The sequence below is a fragment of the Apodemus sylvaticus genome, chromosome 11, assembly GCF_947179515.1.
Source record: "Apodemus sylvaticus chromosome 11, mApoSyl1.1, whole genome shotgun sequence".
Taxonomy (NCBI): domain Eukaryota; kingdom Metazoa; phylum Chordata; class Mammalia; order Rodentia; family Muridae; genus Apodemus; species Apodemus sylvaticus.
Window position 1 is genome coordinate 3,306,210 of NC_067482.1, and position 6,142 is coordinate 3,312,351.

Sequence of the window (6,142 nt, forward strand, 5' to 3'; positions counted from 1 at the left end):
TGCACTTCTGAATAAACCAAGCATATTTGTTTATGTTAACAATTAGTAAGCAAAACAAGTTTCAACAAGGGAAGTCCTGGGCCAGATGGCTTCGCTGGTTAATTCTTCCAAACATCTGAAGAATAATGATGGTGCTCCTTAATAAGGAGACAGAAGAGGAGGAGGAGGAGGAACACTTTATAACTCTTTCAAAAGACAATATAAAAAATACTCTCAAATACCTCTTGAATATGCATGAAAAGCTTAGCCAAATATTGCCAAATCAAGCAATATATAAGAAGTATACACTTATGATGGAAAGTGGATTAAAAGTATTAAAAATCAATGTGCAGTGGCCCAGTGGGTTAAAGCCCTTGTCTGCCAAGCCTGACCACCTGAGTTTAATCCCTGGAGCCAAATGCTAGAAGGAGGGAAGCAACTCCCCAAACATCCCTGTAGGCGAGTCCAGCTGTGCAGTGAGGTAATACACATGTGTATGCTCAGGTTTAATTTTTAAAATTAAAAAATTTAAAAAGACAATAAAGAATGTTGGCAAAGATATGGGAAAACTGGAAAGCTCATATGCTGCTGGTAAGAGTGAAACAAAAAACTTCCTCTGCAGGAAAGACTCTGTTAGTTCCTTGAAAAGAAAGAATCGAAAACAGAAACCCACAAAGTTTTGTAGATGAATTGTACAATTAGTATTTCTTATAATAGCCCCAAACTAGGAGCAACCTAATAGACATCCATCTGTTCAGCAAAATAATATCCACAAGCATCCTGGGTGTGTAAAAGACGGCAATGATGGTAGCTTAAAGTGAGTCCGTTTAGTCAGCTGGCATTGAAAGGCAGGGGCCTGGGCCGGTGGATATGTTAGAGAGTGCCCTGGGTAGGTATCTCCAAACCACACAGGCCAGGATGACTGAAACAAACAGGATACAGACCAAAGCTGAAGCCCCGTGGATGAGGAGAATGTGAAATAACACAGACACTTGTTAACACATTTTGTCAGCTTCTTTTAAACATCTGACCGTGATTCACAACATTCCATGACACTCATGCTCCTATGAGCATGATATGAAAAGAAACAAAACATATCTGCACAAATATTTGTGCACACATATGCACAGATGGTTTGCGCATGGAAATTCAAAGCTGTTAATCACCAAGATGTCCACTAACAGCAAGAAATAAACAAAATTTGGGTTATACAAACAATGGAATAGTATTTGGGAAAAGACTACTAATACATGCAAAAATGGAAATTTCAAACAAGTAGAGGAACACACACTGAGCACACTCTCACACACACACTCATACAGATACACTCTCACAACACACATTCACACACATGCATACTCACATACACACATGCACATACACACATGCACACTCACACTCTTACACACACACAAATACACTCACATAGACACATACAACACATTCACACACACATACATTTACATGAATATACACACTCTTACATTCACACACACACTCAACTCACATATTCACACAACACATTCACACACTCACACACATACACACATGCACATATACACACTCTTACATTCACATATACACACACACTGACATAGACACACAGTCACACACATGCACACTCACACACATGCATATACACACTCATACCCTTACACTCACACACTCACTCACACAACACTCACACACATACACACTTACATGTACATACACACTCACTCTTACATACACATACACACTCACACACACATACACTGACACAGACACACAGTCACACACATGCACACTCACACATACATGCATGTACACACTCTTACAGTCTCACAAACTCACACAACACTCACACACATACACACATGCACATACACACACTCTTACACACACTCACACTCTTACAGTCACACTCTCACACATACACTCACACAGACACATACTCACACAACACATTCACATGCATATACACACTCATACCCTTACACTCACACACTCACTCACACAACACTCACACACATACACACTTACATGTACATACACACTCACTCTTACATACACATACACACTCACACACACATACACTGACACAGACACACAGTCACACACATGCACACTCACACATACATGCATGTACACACTCTTACAGTCTCACAAACTCACACAACACTCACACACATACACACATGCACATACACACACTCTTACACACACTCACACTCTTACAGTCACACTCTCACACATACACTCACACAGACGCATACTCACACAACACATTCACACACATGCACACTCACACACATACTTACATGCACATGCACACTCACACTCTTACACACACACACACACACACACCCTAAGCTATAGTTCTACTTTATTCGAGAGTACCGAATAGAGAAACCTAAAGGCATAAAGCATGTCTGTGTCCAGGGTGGGGTGGGTGCATCGACTGCAGAGAAATGAAGAGAAGCTTTGGGGGGCAAGCCTTCTGTACCTTGAGTGACTGGACTGCTTTGTGTATAAATTACATCTCAGTGAAGTGAAGGGGGCGGGCTTTCAGAGCCCAGTTCTTCCCTGCTGTCTTCACCTTTAACCTCTTGCTTAAAAACACTGTCCTGAATGACCTGCTGGCTCCTTCCAAGCTGCTGTTCTGTCTTCTTGTTTCTTTCAGCGTATTCCCAACAGTTCAGTCAGGCTTCTGTTGAAACCCAAGTTACAGGGCTGGGGAGATGGCTCGGCAGTTAAGAGTCCCACTGCTCAGTCAGCAGCACCTCAGGTCGCTCACACGCTACCTGTACTGATGTGGCACAACACAAGCAACATACATAAATAAAACCAAATTAACCTACAAAAGCAGAAGTCACATTGCACCAGTTACTTGCTCAAAATGCAGACTGCTGTAGTATTCGCATGTCCCGGATACCACTTATTTTGAGACTGGGTCTTTTGTAGGTAAAGACGACTTGCGATCATTCTTCCTCGGATTTGCAGGTGCTGGCACTGTAGATGTGCAGTGTGCCAGCACACCCTCTCTGTGGAAGCTAAGGACAGAACCTTCGGCTTCACAGATGCCAAGCGGCTGCTTTAGCGACTGAGCTACATCCCAGCCCTTCCCTGTGCGCGTTTGGCACAGATACAGTGTCCTTTCAGATGGTTTTAAATCTCAGTTGATTGAATCCAAGATACATAAGCCCTAATACAAAGGACTGTCTGTTTGTCACCAAATTTCTAAATATTGGCACCTTTAAAAATATCTTATTTTACTCAAGAAACTCACTTTGTATGATTTCAGTCTATTCAGCTTTATTGAGACATTTTTCATGTTCTAGCGTATTGTCTTCCACGGTGAGTGCCCCATGCACCCTTGAAGGCAGTGCGGACTCTCCCTCACGGGGTGCTGTTGGTACGGGAGTGCCAACTTGGCTTGATTGTGCAGGTCACTTCTGTATTCTAAATGATTAGGACAAGGCCTACTTGTAAGGGGATATTAAATCTCCACTTAAAATTCCAATATAGGATTCTTTTTTGTTTTGTTTTGTTTGTTTTTTGAGACAGGGTTTATCTGTATAGCCCTGGCTGTTCTGGAACTCTGTAGACCAGGCTGGCCTTGAACTCAGAAATCCACCTGCCTCTGTCTCCCAAGTGCTGGGATTAAAGGCATGCGCCACCACTGCCCGGCTCACTTAAAATTACAAATATTCTATTTCTCTTTAGCTTTAGCAGTTATTGCATAGTGTGATTTGACGCTCTAATTTTGATACACAGTTGTAAAATTTTTCTGATGAATTGACCCTCCTGTTTTTGTAAAGACATAAGGGTGTTTGTGGAGAGTTTGTTTTACTCCGACATTTGTCTACTAATCCCACCTGTCAAGTGCTTGCTGTTCGTGTGCTCTGCCTTTCGCCAGCTTCTAGATTAAAGCAGCGGTTCTCAACCTGTGGGTCACACCCATTTAGGGTGGAGTGGCCCTTTCAGGGGTCACCTGAGGCCATCTGCACATCAGATGTTTACGAAATGATTCATAACAGTAGCAAAGTCAAAGCTTTGGATTAGCAACAAAAATAATTCTTGTTGAGGTGACCCCTCAACAAGAGCAAGCAGTTCTTGTCCTTTCTTACGGTCACTGGTGTTGCTTTCCACATGTAACAGAGAGGGAAGGCCCCGTCAGATCTCAGGCAGTGCGCTGGCGCCCGGCCTTCCTCCATGGGCCCGGGCTTGCTTTATCTCATGGCTCCCTGAGTTCTCAGATGGTGAGTGTTCTGAGTCCACGTGCCCCATCTTCTTCCTTGTGCACAGAGACCCCACCTGGTAGTTGATCTGTTGTTGCAGGAGGTTGCCATGGTGTACTCTGGGGAGGCTGTGTTTATTGCAGGAGACTGAGTAGAGATTCACTCGTTAACCAAGTCAGACTTATAATATGTTCCACCTGACAGCAACTACCTTCAGGAACAGAGCTGAGACACAGCTCCAGACAAAGCTGGGAGTAAAGCCAGGACAGCTTCTTGAAAAAATATTTCCTAAGACTTAATAAAAAGGGGATCCCACCAAAAGGACTCCCCTGAATGCGTTGTATGTGTGTAAAATATCCAAGGAACAGATTCAATAGTAAATGATTTAAAAATGTCTTTCCAGCTGCTAGATCGTCTGCACTTTGCACTGCCCCAAAGAGCCCCAGAACCTGGATTACCTAAACCTGGATTGCCTAGACCCGATCTCTGACCTACTGCAGTAAGCTACACGGCAGTATTAGATAATTGTGAGCTCTTTTTTTTTTTTTTTACCAAGTGCCATATGGTTTATAAAAGTACGAATACTGTTAAATTTGTCTTCCTTCCGCCTTCATTTTTTAGGCCTCTACCTTGCGTTTCTTTACAAAGTGACAGACAATGATCACTGTTGGCTTTGGTGGTGTTGGAAGACCAGATATAGTGTTTTGGGGGTGAAGTAATCACAGGCCCTTAAAGAGACCATTAGGAGACAGTGTGAAGACAGCAGACCCTTGTGAATAAGGGCTCGCCACACTGGGCTTGTCACCCTGAGGTCTGTGTCTTCTGGCTCCCCACTGAGACTTCTCTCTCTGACCCCCTCTGAGCCAGAGCCTCGGAGGTGAGTCTGTTATTTCTGCAGTCTGTGCTAGCTTCCTGAGGACCATCTTCTTACAGTGTCTGAATGTGATTAGGACACAAGGTGATTATGTTCTCACAACAAGTGATTGAGAAATAAACACACTGGGTCCACACCTAGGATCAATAGCTTCCCCTCCTTTCTTTTTTGTAAGAGACACTCCTTTTCACTGAGGCCTTTATCTGACATTCTGTTTGTGGGAACTTGGCATAAAAGATGGAGTTTTCTGCATTTTTCTACTGGGGAAAAATTGCTAATTTGGCTTTAAAAGAAATAACCTTTTCAAATGCACAAAGCAGTGCTTGATAGATTTTATTTTTACTTTATTTTTTAATTTTTAAAGATCTATTTATTTTTATTTTATGGGTATGAGTATTTTGCTCGCATGTATGTCTGTGCATTATGTGCATGCCTGCTGCCTGAGGGCTCAGAGGAGGGTGTGGGATCCCCTAGAACTGGAGTTATGGATGGTTGAGAACCACCATGCTGGGAATTGAACAAGGGTTTGATTCTCTGCAAGAACAACAGCCTCTTAATGGTTGAGGCATCTCTCCAGCCCCGGTTTGATGGCTTTTCAAAGATGAAAGGAAGTTTTGAAAATCAAAACTAAATAAATGATGGTTTCCCAGCCCCTATACAAGACATCTAAATGCGCAGGTACATGGTTTTCAAGGCGTCCTTCTACCCCAAGCAAATTAACAGAGGCAAGCAGAAGCAATGGTTCTGTGACAATGTCACACATCAGGAGGTTGGAGAGGCAATATATTTTGGGTGTCTCTCAACTCCTTCTTTTTCTTGTGTCATATTTGTAACAAGTGGGAGGGGCAGGTGGCATAGCTCATTGGTAAGATGCCTACCTAGCGAAAGGTCCTGGGTTTTATGCTTAACATTGCAAAAACAAGAAAATGTTTTAAACACTGCCCTCCCTGGTTCTACCCATAAGTTTCTTTACTTGGTGGTGTATAATGTTTCCATTCAACCACTTAACTGCTAACCCCCAGTTTGACGATAGATTTATAAACCTGATGGACTAACAAGGATCATGTAA